The sequence below is a fragment of the Girardinichthys multiradiatus genome, chromosome 23 (assembly GCF_021462225.1).
Source record: "Girardinichthys multiradiatus isolate DD_20200921_A chromosome 23, DD_fGirMul_XY1, whole genome shotgun sequence".
NCBI lineage: Eukaryota > Metazoa > Chordata > Actinopteri > Cyprinodontiformes > Goodeidae > Girardinichthys > Girardinichthys multiradiatus.
The window spans coordinates 37,665,841-37,682,747 of NC_061815.1; the positions used below are offsets into that span (position 1 = coordinate 37,665,841).

At 38.6% G+C, this 16,907-nt stretch overlaps 1 long non-coding RNA gene across 1 annotated transcript in view; it reads left to right on the forward strand.

The window, feature by feature from the left end:
• The first annotated feature begins 3,326 nt into the window (after positions 1 to 3,326).
• LOC124860274 overlaps positions 3,327 to 16,907 on the forward strand; it is a 51,810-nt gene continuing 38,229 nt past the window's right edge. The window contains exons 1-2 of the long non-coding RNA XR_007036309.1: positions 3,327 to 3,405; positions 5,735 to 5,825. This is a non-coding gene — a long non-coding RNA (uncharacterized LOC124860274). The remainder of the gene's footprint in view (positions 3,406 to 5,734; positions 5,826 to 16,907) is intronic.

Sequence of the window (16,907 nt, forward strand, 5' to 3'; positions counted from 1 at the left end):
CCAAGGACTACCAAACCATTCTTGAGGACCATGTGCATCCAATGGTTCAAACATTGTATCCTGAAGGCGGTGCCATGTATCAGGATGACAATGCACCAATACACACAGCAAGACTGGTGAAAGATTGGTTTGATGAACATGAAAGTGAAGTTGAACATCTCCCATGGCCTGCACAGTCACCAGATCTAAATATTATTGAGCCACTTTGGGGTGTTTTGGAGGAGGGAGTCAGGAGACGTTTTCCTCCACCAGTATCACGTAGTGACCTGGCCACTATCCTGCAAGAAGAATGGCTTAAAATCCCTCTGACCACTGTGCAGGACTTATATACGTCATTCCCAAGACGAATTGACGCTGTATTGGCCACAAAAGGAGGCCTTACACCATACTAATAAATTATTGTGGTCTAAAACCAGGTGTTTCAGTTTCATTGTCCATCCCCTGTACGTCTCTGATACATTCTGCCCAACTAGTTTGTGAGTTTTGGTGCCTGCCTAGGTCTCTGAGGGTTTAAGATGATGGATGATGGAATGAAAACTTCTTCACATCCTGACCTGTCTGAAGCAGTCCTTGGTCTTCATGACGTAGTCGCTCAGTAATGTTCTCTAAACAAGCTTCTGAGGCCTTCACAGAACAGCTGTATTTATACTGAGATTAATTGACACACTGGTGGAATCTTTTTAGCATTTAGGTGGCTTCTGAAGCCAATTGTTTGCATTGGATATTATTTTGTGGTCTCAGCTGAAATGCTCGCCACACATTCAGGAGTTGTAACAAAATCTGAAAATTGGGTAACATTCTTGTTCCCCTACACCATTAAACAAATGTTTGTGTTAAAATCCAAATGAAGTGCATGGCTTTGGGGAGTTTTTGTGTGACACAATCTGAAAAAGGTCGCTTCCGCAAAGATTTAAACCTTGCATTTTTGGACAAATGTGTTGCCCACCAGGACATGAGGTGGAATTTTGAAAGCACTTGTCCAATAACGGGAGCTCTCAGTGTCAGCTCATAGTTGAATAGGGAAACAGCATCTGCTGCTTACTGCCGTTGTGTTGGAGATTACTGTTACCACTGACTCTCCCTATTCAAGGGGCCGTGTAAGTAGCTCCATCAACAATAACAGATGCTGTTTTCCAAGCAGGTAGTCTAATTTCCACCACCTCACTTTTTGTAATGCACAATTAATGAGCCATCTCACACAAGTTAGACGAGGTCTTTTAAACTCTGAGACATTTTCAAGAGCATTATTTAGAGTCTTATTTGTTCTGGCAGACTGGCCTCCTGCAGGATGAAATGTTATACTTTTTAGTTTGAAGCTGTTTCTTTGTCAGTTTTTTACAAAGTCATAATCCAAATTTCATAGGGTGCTCTGTTGGGAAGATGTTGATAAATATATAATTGACAACTGATTGCTGTCATCTCACAGCATGGAGGTCATGGTTTAAAACCCAGAGCTGTCAAAAAAGTTTTTGTTCGTCTTTGTTGCAAACTCGTATGTTCTCTACTTGTTTTTCTGAGCAGTGATTCTCTAAGACTCCAGATGGCAGGTGAGAAAATGTTGATACTATAACAAATGTCTTTAGGTGTAAGTGTGAGTGGTTATCCATCTTCATATTGAAAAAGGGTGACCCACATATGGCGCGCAAAACCTTCTGTCGTAATTTGAACACCCTGTCTTCAATGACCCTGAACACTACGACTGGCAGGGGAATGAATAATTCTGAGTTTTTGTACATGACAGAATCATATTTTAGCAAAAACATTGATTTTAGTTTTACTTAAGGTTTTTTCCTTTATTATTGCTGGTGATTACATGTGCAAAACTCACATAATGTTAATTCTGGATTTCTATCAGGGGGAGATGAAGTATGTAAGTTCATGTAATGCAATTGTGACTTTGGGGGAGGTAAGTTGAATCTACAGTTGGAGGTTGTCTTAGACAAAAGGCATTTGTGTTGGAGTGGCTGTAATTGGCTGCAGTGTGGCATTGTCTCATTAATATGTGGCCCTGGGGAAGGAGACGGCCAACTTCCTTCCTCTGTGTTTGGATGTTTGACTGGATCTCCATTGATGCTAAACACAGAGCTCCCAGGGAACCCTATGCTTTTTGCCTGCTTCGTTAAAACCAAGAATATGAATATTAATGTTACACAGGCACTGAGCCGCACTAATAGATTGGCGTCGGAAGTCTGAAAGGCCGTTAACCCCATTGTCTGGATGTTCTTAATGGAGTCTATCTGATAAGGTCGGAACTTGCAGGATGGGGTGGTTTATTGGTGTGTTGCTAATATTTAATTTCCTGGTTTGCAGAGTGCTCTAACGCCTTCAAAATGCTTACTCTATTTGCCCCTGATACAGATGTCTTCTGTTTTTCCCTTTTTGTCGCATTTATCATGTTTGAGTATCAGCCAAAAACAATCAGAGTAAATACAAAATACATTAAGATTTAATTAATAAAAGAAATAAACTATCCAAACCATCCTGGTCCTATGTGAAAAAGTAATATCCCAAATGAGTTTGGGACTGAGTTCAATTTCACCAGCCACATACACCACACCCATCAGTGACAGTTAAACAGACAGCCTAAACAATATCAAAAAACAACACATCCTGTCTCAATCTACAGAAATTCAAACAGGTGAGAAAGAGATTCATTGGCATCTTCTCTTTTGAAAGGGTAACAAGTGTACTGCAAAGCAATGTTAAAGGCTTTGGGATTCCAGAGAACCATGGTAGGAGCCATCATTAACAAATGAAGAAAAGCTGGAACAGTGGTGGCACTTCCCCTGTGTCGGTATCTGCCATTTTGTGTTTTTTGTTAAGTTTATTTTTTCTCTGTTAGGTGTTTTTCTGTTCCTTCCTGATTAGTAGTTACTTCTGATAAGTTATCATGTTAAAGATTCGGGTGTTCACATGTTTCCCTTTAGATCTAGTTTTTCCCCCCAGGTGTGTTTAGTATAGTTCTCTTTTGGTTAGTTCAATGTTTGTGTTCTTTGTCAGGTCTCTTTAGTTGCAGTCTGTCACTTAGTGTTTTGTATTTGTTTACTTTTCTCAGTTAGATTCCCTCATGTCCTCAGGTTACTTTTGTTAGTTGTTACTTTCCAGATTCCTATACTTTCTGTTTGTTAATAGTTTTCTTAGATTTGTTCCCTGAGTTTTATTACCTAGTTTTGGTTTCCCTGTTAATTAGTTTTCTTCAGATACATTCCCCCTCAGTTCCCTGCGGCTTGCTCCTCACACCTGTTCAGTATTCATCTGATTACCTGCCTCCCTTTCTCATTGGTTCCACATTGCACTTCTCTCTGTTTAAAAACTCACTGATTCTCATTGTCACGTGCTGGTTCCTCCCGTTAACTACATTGCCGTTCCCTGCTGATATTCCACGTCTTCTTGTTGTTAACCCAGGTAAGTTTTTTGAAACCTTTCATTAAAGAAAGAACATTTTTCCCATCATGCTGCTGCCCAGTGTTTGTCTGCGTTTTGGTCCCACACAACCCCAGTGAATCAAAATTACTCTGAGAGCGCATAATGACTCATTCAGGAGGTCACAAAATAACGCAGATCAACATTTAAACCGCTGTAGGCCTCATATGTCTGAGTTGAGATTCATGATTCAACAATAGGAAACAATAGTATTCATCTTCAATTTTTAACTTTAACATTTGTTTCATAAGGACCAGTTTGCTTTGCATCCTACAGCTACAAAAAGTGTTCAGGCTCCAAAGGGTCTGTAGAAGGCTTTTGCTCAGGGAGATATTTGTTTTGTGCCAGGCTAAAGTTAGCTTGCTCAATCTTGGTTTTGATATAACCCAATGATTATTCTGGTCAAAACAGGTTTTCTTTGAGTTTCCAATTAAGTGTTCATGAACAAAACCTACTAAAAGAGCTGTTCTCCTGCTCACTAGAGGGTGTACTAATATTACAGTAATATATCTAGATACCTTTAGTTTTATACAGCCATGGTACTTGCATGATTCAGGCCCAAGGCAAGGTCCTTCCTCTTGTGCTCTTAAAACATTGACATGATTGATGTTAGAAATGGATGATCGGATGGACGGACAGACTGACAGAGTCCTTAAAAGCCCCACAGGTGGCCTCTTCGGCATCATTAGCTAGCAGTGGTGTATTTTTACAGTTCTTGCAGTGCTAACAGTGTTCACAACAAAGGTGTAAAATGACTCCACATTGATTGGTCATTCAAATAAACATTAAAAATCTTTTGATGAGTTAATAGATGACTTCTCTATGTTTAGCATTCATACCCTGGGCTTTGAGCCATATCGCCCATATCAAAAACTGCTACTGGTTACATAATCAACTAGAAACACTTCATTTAGGCTGAGTGAATAGACTGGAGTAAACTGCTAATATGTCAGTCTCTGCACTGGACTGCTATCTGTCTGTGATGAGTGGATGAATAATTAATCACAGAATACACAGAAGCCTCACTGGGGAGCTGCTCGGTATCCTCCGAACACACAACCACACAGGGACATTCAAGGTCAGATAAAATAGGTTTCTTTGCCGACTATGTAAGGATAAAGACACTGGAAAATACTTGTAATTGGTTTAAACACAGGCTCCACACTAGCCCTGCAGTCATATTGGCTCCTTTTCCAGCTGAATTTCAGCAGAATTAATGAAACTTCAATTAACCATCAGGGTTCCATCATCCGGCTAACCTTTCTAATCTACTGTGATAGAAGCAGTTAAAGAATCAGCAGATCCAATTTATACTTTCCCACCTAGTAGTTAGAGTGAGAGTATTGGGTACTGGTAGTTATAACCGTGACATGCTTTTCTTGTCAAATTGTGCAATGTTGCATCATGTGGTGTCACACTGTTTCTGTTTAGCCTCCCCAATAATTTGTAGCTCTATAAACACTGCCACATTATAGTATCGATGTCACACTGTTTAATAGAATCTGACCCCTGATGGTTAAATTATTTAGGTGCTTTAAAGAGAAGAACCCAATGAGCCTCCTTAATTGATTTACCATCACACGAACTGCTGTGAAAGGGTGCACTGATCAGCAGCGCCACAGAGGCCTTTTGGGCACATTGTCATCTTTCCCTCAGCAAACTGGAGGCTTTATAACGAGCGACAACCCTGCTTTCCGTAGTATTGTCTGCAGCTCAGCTATCCACAGCTGGATTTCAGGACCAGGTGGACTCTTCATTATGCTGCCTCAGTAAATAGGATAAATCAGAGTAAAAGATTTTCTTTGTGTCCTACATTATTTCCCAATTACCATTTTCTGATGTTTCTTGTCACACATCATTTGCGTGGTTAGTCTCCGGCACAGTTTTACCCAATGATCTTAATTCAGGTTAATTGCGAAGGGAAAAAGAGTTTCTTTGTTGATTTCACTGTCTGTGTGGCGGATTTAAACGGATTAATCAAAACAGGTTTGAATTTGTGAATTTTAGTACTTCTGGGCTGACATAAACATGCCACAAAATGACACCCGTGTAAGATTTCCAATCAAAACATGCTGCATTCTGTTAAGTTAAATATTTATTAAGCCAAGCACGTTTAGAATACATTTGTTTTCTAATTTTTGCATCGAGAATCAAATGTAATTCTCAAAAAGCAGTCCCCCATGCACAAGCGTGTTTTTGTACAGAAGCCAAAATGTGTTGAGTGAAATATTTATTTTATCATTAACATATGAGTGACTTATGTTTGCCTAAGACATTGCTCTGTAATCTTACTCTCTGTCTCCCTTCCAAGACTAACCACAGAACATTGGAAGGACTTAAGGGAGCACTGGCCAGAGAACAACAATGATCCAATTGCCATTTGTCAGCTCCATGGTGGGCAGGTAATAACATAACAACATAATTGGCACCCTTTCTTTTAAAGAGACAATCGCTCAGAAATATTGTATCCAAGCCGAGTTGCAGGCTGCACATTGCGCTTAGTGTTTTGACCACTGTTATGAGTCGGATGTGTCCACTATAAAAATGAAAGCATTTTTATAGTGGACATTTTAATGGATCCGAAATTTGATGTTTGCTTCAGGTCAAAGGTTTTTGATGAAAATGACAATGAAAAATCTCAAGGACATAACAAAAAATAAATAAATGTATTTCAAGATGGTGTCTGCTGTGCTGCCCAGTTCAGAGAAAACAATATAATTTATTTTCCCCTCGTTCACATATAATATACTGCATAAGTAGACAAATGTTCTGTATAATCAGATTACTCGTATTTATTAAAATCAATGCACATCCTTACATCTGGCTTACTTGAATTGAATGTTTTCTTGTCTTTCTTATTTTGAAGACTTCCTGAGAGAAATGGGCCTCTATATCAGAATATACAGTACCTTGCTAAAGTTCACACCCCTTGCACTTTTCAACACGATGTCATGGTCAGTTAACTCAGCATAAATATGGCTGTTCTGTTAGGGCCTTAGATGTTTGAGAGCATTACTGAACAAACAGCATCTTGAACACCAAGCAGGATAAAGCTGTGGAGAAGTTTAAAGCAGGGTTATGTTGTAACGCAATATCCAAAGCTTTAAACACCTGGGTTATACGCCAACTGAAAATGAGACCACAGGTGGGAGAATCTGTATTCAAGAATAAAATCTGGCCTTTGAGGTAGAGTGGCAAGAAGTCCATTGTTGAAACAAAGCTATTAGAAATCCCATTTGCAACATGTCAAAAGCCACGTTCAAACAGCAAAACTGGAAAACAGCGCTTTAGTCAGATTAGACCAAAACTGAACTTTTTAGACTAGACACTAAGTATCACCCTGAAAAACATGGCGGTAGCAGCATCATGCTGCGGGGAGCCTTTTCTTCATGGATCAAAAATGTTTAGACACAGATCAAATTACAAAGTAAAGTATAAATTATAAAGCTGCTTTAGTTTCTAGAAACTGTTAAGAGGGCTACACTGTGACGTAATTGGTATCGTTATTGCTTTGCAGTAAGAAGGTTTGGGGTTGTAATCCCGGGGCCGTCAGCACAGCCCTAGAAGGATAATATGGTATAGATCATGCATGGATGTGCTAGGGGTTTTCTAAACCAGTGACTACAAGAGATTTTATTCCCTGCTTAATAAATGTTCTTCAAATAATGTTTGGATTTTTCTAAAATGATCAGCGTGTGATTAGGAAATAAATATGATAAAAGATTAAATGATTGATCTTTATTCATCTTCACCAGAAGTGGCATTAACTGAGGAGGGCACTGAATAAAATTTCTCTGGTATGGACACAACAAAATACGTTGTTGCCTGATTCACCGTAGAGCAGCTTGTGAGCTCCCCATATTCACCCTCGTTAAAAAGGCCAGATTCTTTTCCATTATCATGCTCAGAATAGAGCAAGTATTTGTCTATTTACGTGTGTCTCTATGTATATTTGCACAAAATAAATATCAACTTCACCTCATGGATGAAGTGAAAATGTCTCATTTGAATAAGGAATGTGTCTGAAGCATCATGAAAGTCAGGCTGCTTAAAGATCTTCACCTGTAATCCTGTCACATAAAATATGCCACTTTAATATTATTTGTGATCTGAGCACATAAAAGTTATGTAACTGCATAATTTCAAATAATACTCCACTGCTTGAAACAAACAGCTAAGTGTGTTTGGTGTTAATCAGAAATCAACAAGGCACTTAGATGCATGGGACTACACTAAAAGTAGCCACTAATTCATTATCGTCATTGCAGATTGTCATTTTTTATGCTTAGGATGATTAATCTTATATCCAAGCTGAAGCCCTCTCTTTACAGGCAGTGTATGGACAGGTGTGGTGAAACGCACAGGTGTCAGTAGGAAAGCAGGGATTTAATGCTCACTCCATATGCTTAATCATGTAAAACACACAAATGGTGGTGATTTGTAGGCTGCCAGTCCTACTTGCATTCGGGGCAAACCATTTAATAGATCAAGCTAGCTTGAATTTTACGCCTCCATTTTCACTTGAAAGTTATTAATCCATGCCTCTCTCTGCGCTTTTGTTTTGCAGTTAGTTTGACAGAAAACAATAACAGTGATAGAAAAAAATCACCAATCGCTTTCATTATCTTGCAGTGATTTTCTCTTTCAGACAAAATCAAATGGAGCCCACACAGGCTTGTTTTATTCCTGTACACATTTTAATGAGGTGTATTGTGTAATATTATTATGAATCAGCTGTTCAGTTTATATGATTCTTCTCACATGAAACAAGACAAATATAAGAAATAACAAAAGACAGAAAGTTCAAACCCCTTGATTACATTCAATAGCACAGTTTACCTTTACATGAACATTAGAGATGCACAGAGAATTCAGCTGGTGACTAGAACTGCTTGATAACCCGATCTTTGTCCCAGTGGTTTACACAGAGTACATAAGTGCTAGCACGTCAACCAACAACAAAACGTTTTTGTGTGGAAGCTCATACTGACTGAAGAAGACTTGGCAAGGTTCTGTGTCAGTGAGGAATCTTTTCAGAAGCTTCTAGAAATTAAAATTTGAAAGGAAATTGTATTTTCTGCAAATGCATATTGGCTGGTTATTCAGGTTTACACAACAGACAGTTGGATTCCTGTAGATAACAGGAAGCTGAATGTAAAATGGGATAGTTGCTCTGTAGTCCAATTCTGTCATGGCGGATCAGGAAACATTGTCAGCCTTTATGAACTCTCACAGTTACTCCACAGGAAATACACACAGAGACTGCTTCTTTATAAAGCCTAATCATGCTAACAGCCTACAGTTTCAACATTTTACTCTTAAACTTCCAACCAGGAATTGGGCTCACAGCCCAACTTACATGTACAGAAAACACACCTCCTTGCAACCTAACCCCTCCCACATAACTTGTCTATTCTAGTGAGACATATATAATATTGTAGTTTCCAAAATGCTACAAATTAACAAATTAATTAACTCAACACATAAAACCAAATCAGAGCTACTTATTATGAATGGATCATGTAGGGACAGAAAGAATATCTTGTGAAATCATTCACGTTATATTTTCAGGTGTGCAAAACCTTACATCTGATTTGTAAAGGAGTAATTAATATCCTGTTATTAATTGAGGTTTTTTTTTAGATACATTTTTGCGACAACTTGGTGACACAAAGAGAGAAATAACTTTTGGCCTATAAACTATTTACTGTTAAAATGTTAATAAGTTTTATTAAGAATTTAAGATCTTTCAGAAAGTAGAATAAATATTGCTATGTGCAGTTTTTAAAAAGACTTCTGATTCAACCAAAATCTGCATTGGCAAGTGAGAGCTTTAAAAAATATGTAAGCCACAAAATCTTTAAACAGTGCATCTCTAATAAAAATCTATGAGCTTCGGTATGCAATAAAATTCCTTTATTACCTATTAACGTAATCACTTTAACATCTTAAACCCGATGGCCCGCTAGGCCACACCCCTTTTTGGCGGTCTATAGAACTAACACAAATACCTTTAGTTTTACAGCAACTTAAACACAAGCGATGACATTTTAAGGTCCCTCAGACATTGCTGACTCTGTAAACAAAATGGTACAAAAAGCACCTTTCTCTTTGCGCCACTCCCGCATGTCTCATAACAAACCAGAGACACTCACCTTTCTAACAAGGCATAACTTGTCTTTCTAGCACCTTCTCTGGTGATGTAATTGGCTTGCACAATACAGTCTGCTGGTTGCTGTCCGCCAGCTGCTAGCTTCCACGCTACTCCATTAGCTTCCAGTTATGTGTGCAACTGTACATTTTGATGATACACAGGTCTAATGTCATAACCAAAGGCTATGTCATATGCAGAAGGACTCCTACAATGGAAATCAGCACTTTTATTTGAACAGATTCCCTTTTTATTTCCTTTTTATGAGATGAAAAACACATTTGGGAAAGTTTTGGCACCCTTTGCCAATAACTGCCATTTCCGCCTGGCACATTGGCTTCTAAAATGTTTGTGGAACATATATTTTCGTTGTCCGATGAGCTAACCCCTCCCTCCTGCTTCCCTATGTCTAAAGGGTTTGCTCAATCCAGTTCTCCATTCAACGGGTCCGGACTTCCCTAAACCTGAAAGGTTTTACTAAGCAGGTTTACTGAAAGTTCTGTTTAAGCTGGTGTCGGGAAATGACTCGCCTAGCCTCTGACAGCCTTCATACAAAAGTCTTACCCTTCTTCAACTGTAGGTCTGGACGACTGAGTAGCCTATCGCAGTCATCCACACTTTCAACAGTCACTTTTGTTCATGGCTGCTCATTCCCTAATTTACAACTGGCTCTTGGTATATGGGCAACATTAATTTTAGTGGCTCAGCATGAGCTCCAAGGGTGCTGTTTTAACAAACTTGGCTAAGGCAACCTATAAAAACCTCCCAAAATCTCTTAGAACCAGGCAACAAGACTTTTTACCACCAATGAAAAACCAAAAATAAGGTGATTCAATTAATTGAATGTCCACGATTCAACTAGAATTTTATACAGGTCCTTCTCAAAATATTAGCATATTGTGATAAAGTTCATTATTTTCCATAATGTCATGATGAAAATTTAACATTCATATATTTTAGATTCATTGCACACTAACTGAAATATTTCAGGTCTTTTATTGTCTTAATATGGATGATTTTGGCATACAGCTCATGAAAACCCAAAATTCCTATCTCACAAAATTAGCATATCATTAAAAGGGTCTCTAAACGAGCTATGAACCTAATCATCTGAATCAACGAGTTAACTCTAAACACCTGCAAAAGATTCCTGAGGCCTTTAAAACTCCCAGCTTGGTTCATCACTCAAAACCCCAATCATGGGTAAGACTGCCGACCTGACTGCTGTCCAGAAGGCCACTATTGACACCCTCAAGCAAGAGGGTAAGACACAGAAAGAAATTTCTGAACGAATAGGCTGTTCCCAGAGTGCTGTATCAAGGCACCTCAGTGGGAAGTCTGTGGGAAGGAAAAAGTGTGGCAGAAAACGCTGCACATCGAGAAGAGGTGACCGGACCCTGAGGAAGATTGTGGAGAAGGGCCGATTCCAGACCTTGGGGGACCAGCGGAAGCAGTGGACTGAGTCTGGAGTAGAAACATCCAGAGCCACCGTGCACAGGCGTGTGCAGGAAATGGGCTACAGGTGCCGCATTCCCCAGGTCAAGCCACTTTTGAACCAGAAACAGCGGCAGAAGCGCCTGACCTGGGCTACAGAGAAGCAGCACTGGACTGTTGCTCAGTGGTCCAAAGTACTTTTTTCAGATGAAAGCAAATTCTGCATGTCATTCGGAAATCAAGGTGCCAGAGTCTGGAGGAAGACTGGGGAGAAGGAAATGCCAAAATGCCAGAAGTCCAGTGTCAAGTACCCACAGTCAGTGATGGTCTGGGGTGCCGTGTCAGCTGCTGGTGTTGGTCCACTGTGTTTTATCAAGGGCAGGGTCAATGCAGCTAGCTATGCCACGCCACATTGAAGCAGTCATTTCTGCAAAAAGATTCCCGACCAAGTATTGAGTGCATAACTGTACATGATTATTTGAAGGTTGACGTTTTTTGTATTAAAAACACTTTTCTTTTATTGGTCGGATGAAATATGCTAATTTTGTGAGATAGGACTTTTGGGTTTTCATGAGCTGTATGCCAAAATCATCCGTATTAAGACAAGAAAAGACCTGAAATATTTCAGTTAGTGTGCAATGAATCTAAAATATATGAATGTTAAATTTTCATCATGACATTATGGAAAATAATGAACTTTATCACAATATGCTAATATTTTGAGAAGGACCTGTATGTCCATGTCAGACATGCCATCATCACCTCAGTCCTGAGCTGTCTGCTGGCCTCTTTTTTGCCCCAGTCATCAGCCTTGTGCTGTAAGCTGCAGCTCTCACTTCCCCAATTCCCGAACATCTGCTCTATTCCTGTCTCACTCAACGTTACACTTCCTCTTAAACACAGGCTTTAATTCTTACATTGGTGTTGCTCAAACTTTTAGTTACAGCGTTTACTTCATTTACAGTTTAAAACCATTACTTAAACTTCATCCTTTTTATTCATACACAACACAACATTATCTCTTTCATATATAGCTGATTGAGAATGTCAAATCTTAATATATTTTCCTCTAATTCTCAGTTCTTAACCACATTTCAATCATACATCTTTTAACTTGTTAATCAAAGACTACTAATTTTATTCAATACATGTGAAAGAATATAAAATTATCATACATCATTTCTTTGGATATACTTGTTTATATTTTTGCAAAAGATAAGACAGATAACATGTGGCAGATAATATGTGGCTCCACACAGGCCTCTCCAGTCTCTCAGCTCCAGAATATGAGAACATGCTTGTTTCACTCCTCACTGCTTCAACTGTGTGTTTTAATAATTATTGCATGGATTACTCATAAGGATACAAGGACATTTATTGTAACTTTTATGGAGTTAATTGTGAGCAGTTACTAAATGTTGCATGGATTACATGGAAAGATCTCACCTTATTTTGACAATATGCTTCAACTTATTCAGTCCAAATTTGCTGCAGTTATAATGAATATGTGGATGAATGCAACCTGGGGGTTCTCCTAGGAATTCCAAATGATTTCCATAGTGTTCTGTAATGTTCATTTAGAAAAAACTTTTGGCAAGGCTCAAATGTTTTTACTTCTTCTTTATTTAATCACAAAGAAAACAGACATAGTAACAGTTACAACAGAGGTTCCACTGGAACATATTCTTTTATGTCTTACCTTTACACAGGTACCAAACGTTTGCATGTAGGTCTTATAACTGTGGAGCTGCACCTGATTTATTTAAGGTATGTAATTTCAGGTGGAAATTGCTGTAAAACCCCTTGGGGTTTAATAGGTTAAAAAAACAGAACCAAAAATATATTCAAAGCAAATCTACAGTTAGAGTTGGGTCCTTCAGATGAGTGTTTCAATCTGCTTGTTCTCTAAATGTTAAGCAGTGGCAGCTCTGAAAGGTTTTGAGTTTAACCAACAACAATGGTGTCAAATATAAAATATAAGCATGCAAGTCAGAGATTATGTAATTATTTTAGTTGATGTAAGGTCTGTTATTAGTTATAAAAGTTCGCTCCATATGCTTTGTTTGTCTGGAGCCACATTTGCATGTCCTTTTTGCAAGGGAAACATTTTGAGACCCTTATATTTTTCCAATAATTTCCGATGCATGCTGGCTGTTTATTGCTGTTTAATTCAGGATTTGAAAAGGTTAAACTTTTCTGGAGTGTGAGTCAGACAAATATCAAACTAATGAAATGTCAGGGTTGGTACCCCGGCACAAATGAAATCTCAGGGACAATACCTTAGCCCAAAGTCTTCCCTCACTTGACTTATCACCTCTATGGAGCTATATTTGTAGTTGGACATAATCTGGCAGACCAAATAGGCTTTCTTTCATTGTGCTGACCCATTAGCACCCTGGTATTTGAACTGCTGAATGAGAGTGCAAGGATCTTTTCCACCAGTGGCAAAGAATTAAGGTCACAAAGTAACATTTTCAGGTATTTTGTTTCTCCATCTTTTAGCTCCTGGTTGTGCTGTCTCTTGTTTCTGCTGCCTGGCACAGAGCCCCAATTCCTCCCAGTGTGGACATTTTCCCATGCACCAACTCCGACTATCAAAACAACAGTCATTAGGCAAATTTGCTTTGGTGCAGGATTACGTTAATTATCATGGAATTATCACTTCATTAAAGCAGGCAGAGATAAATTATCTCTGATGAAACGAATTCAAAATGAGGAAATAATGATGATGCCAGAGAAAAAAAAACAACTAAATAAATAAATAAACAAAGAGACTACTCGTTGAAGGAAATCAAGTCATTGTGTTCCAGAGAGTTGATCCCTCTGAGACGATACAGCACAACATGACGGAGCAAGTGGGACTCCACAGAGAAAGGACTTAGGACCACCCGCCCCTTTACCCATTGCGATCCAATTTTCCTGCCCGAGCCTCAATAGAGCCCGTAGTCTCTGCTGCAAATTGTGAGTGTCATTAATCATGCCAAATCCCACTTTTAATGAATGCCTGCATATACCCAACAGCACTCTTTGTTTCCAGGCAAAAAAGCTTTTGTTGCTACAGCAAAACTGGAGATGGAGTTTATTTTACTACTGTAAAGATGTAGAAGTACTTGATGATCACAAGCTTGCGTCTACTGATCTAACTACAGTCATGGTAACATGATAGTAGTACAGCTGACACAACCGACTCAGGTTTATTATTTATACTGGGCTTTGCAAAAACAATGATACTGTTAATTTTTCACATTGTGTCACATTAGAACAACAAAATTCAATATATTTCATTTGATTTTCTTTTAATAGACCAACACAATGTAGCACTTAGTTGTGAAGCAAAAGGAAAATTAAAATAAAAACAATGAATGTGGGACTGGAATGTTGTGGCCATTTTGTAATAAATGACCTATACCCCGATACCCCTAAGTAAAGTACAGTGCTGCACTTACCCTCAGAAGTCCCCTTTTTAGTGAATCTGAGAATAAATCCAGCTGTTCGGTGAAGCCTCAAACATTGTTTAGATCAGTGAACAGATAGCATCAAGAAGATGAAGTAACACATCAGACAGGTCAGGGATATCCCAGATGCAAACCTACCAAGACATAGCCATCCACCTGAATCAGCAGCCTGGGTTAGGAGAATATTGATCAGACAAGCAAATTACAAGGCCCATTGTAACTCTGGAGGAACTGCACAGCTCAAGTGAGGTTTCAGCAAAGAAAAAGAAGATTAAGTAAAACTAAACTGTAGCCTTTTGTTGGCCTGCATACAATGCACTGTGTGGTAGAAGACTAACACTGCACATCACTCTGAAAATACCAACCAAACACTAACATGGTGGCAGCATCACGCTGTGGAAATGTTTTCTTCAGCAGGGACAGGGAAGCTGTTCAGTTCATAGATAGATGCTAACTACAGGACAGTCCTGGAAGGAAACCTGTTAGAGGCTGCAGGAGGACCTGGAAACTGCTAATCACAGATCGTTTCCATCCATTCTGACTGAGATTGAACTATTTTCCAAAGAATATTTGGCAGATGTTTCAGTCTCTGAGTAAGAGAGAACATAGAATATTTGGAGTTGTAACTGCAGCAAAACGTAGCTCTACAAAGTGATTCAGAAGGGACAAAACAAATGTGTGGCATACTTTTCAGGCTTTTGTTAGCAAAAACATTGAAATCAATATATTCTTTCATGCTTCTTCATACATCTGCACTACCTTGTCAGACTGTCACAGAAAATCCTGATTAAATGCATTGATATATGTGGTTGAAACATGACGAAATGTGAAAAACTTTACAGGTTCAAGATACTTTTGCAAGCCAGAGAATATGCTTACAAAAGAAGGAATTATATGTGCAAAAGCTCGGCTGTCATTTCTGCTCTGTCTTGAGATTGTCTGCAAAATGAAATTTAGCACATTTATTCTCATACTACTCTATAAACCAGTGTGTGACATCTTAATAAATTAATCATTTTGCATCCTTAGTTTTCCTCTGTGGAAGCGAGGAGGGGATGTGATGAATTTGAAGCATTGTTACAGCAGCTTTTTTTGTTTTAATGAAAGTATTTGGATCACACAAATCGCTTTGTCACACCACCAGCTCCCGGGTAACAGAAAAATAACATCCTCGGAGTGACAAGTTATTCCTTCCTTGTGTGTGTGTGTTTTTTCCCATTCAGATAATCATGTAAATGACTGCAGCACAAGGACAGTGGTCTATATTTGATTTACTATCATGAGAATAATCATATTTCTATGGTGACATTATACAGCAGCAGGGGTCCTAGCAATATTTACTGATTTTCAGTGTCTAAGAAATAAAGTGCTCCTGTTAAAGTTCATCTTCTGTTTGTGAGAAATATATTGTGGAAGTGTGATAAAGGAAAAATATTGCCTCAAATTATGCTTGACCTTTTATCTCCTGTGTAATTTATTTGTGCACTCAGTATTCGTTGTGTGGGTAAAACCGCATTGTTCTTGTGCTTGTTATGCAGCAGGTGTGATGATTGGTCTGTTGCTTATTCTTGAGGCTTCCAGCACTAACCGGCTATGTCAAACACACTGACAAATTGTTGTCCTACAAACCAGAAAAAGCTTTTATCAGGCTTAAGTGTATTTTGTTGATGTTGAGGCAGCCTCAGAAATACTTTATATAATGTTGACTATGTGCTGAATGAGAGAATGGCTTAGCTGCCTAATCAAAAGTCCAAAATTAAGATGGTGAACATATGAAAGCTTCTGACATCTAAATTTTGGGCTTTTAATTAAGCATTTGTTCCATTCTTTCATTCCACACATGGTGAAAATTATACATACACTTATAAATTATACATACACAAATTATACAGACACATGCAGCCCAACCTAAATTTGTATAGATGTCATTTAGCAAGATGTAGAGACACACCACACTCTTTGACTGTAAAACCTTTCTAAAGAGGACATTTAGCTCATTCCTGATGCCTCAGCACCAGAAACAGTGCAACTGTTACTCAAACATTGTAGCAATTGTGGCCAGTAATAACATTACTTAATCTCACAACATGCTGTGCTTATACTATATATACTATACATGCTGGTTGCGTGAAACTGTTCTTTTTGAATTGTCCGACCAATAATTATTTGACCACTTGGGGCACTCATAGAGCATTGAAATTTCATTCCCAGATGGTCAGTTGATCCTAAAACTACAAAACCCAGCCGCCAAAGAGATAGTTTCTTTCCCCAGGCTGTCACTCTAATGAACACTTAACAGTCAGAGCGTCTAGCTCAATACCAGGGATATTTGCACAAATTCAAACTTGTTTTTGCCATAATATTGTATATACACATATTTAGTTAAGAACCTTTATTTTGCTGTGGGGTTGTCATGGCTGACACATCTCTTTAACATTGCGTGG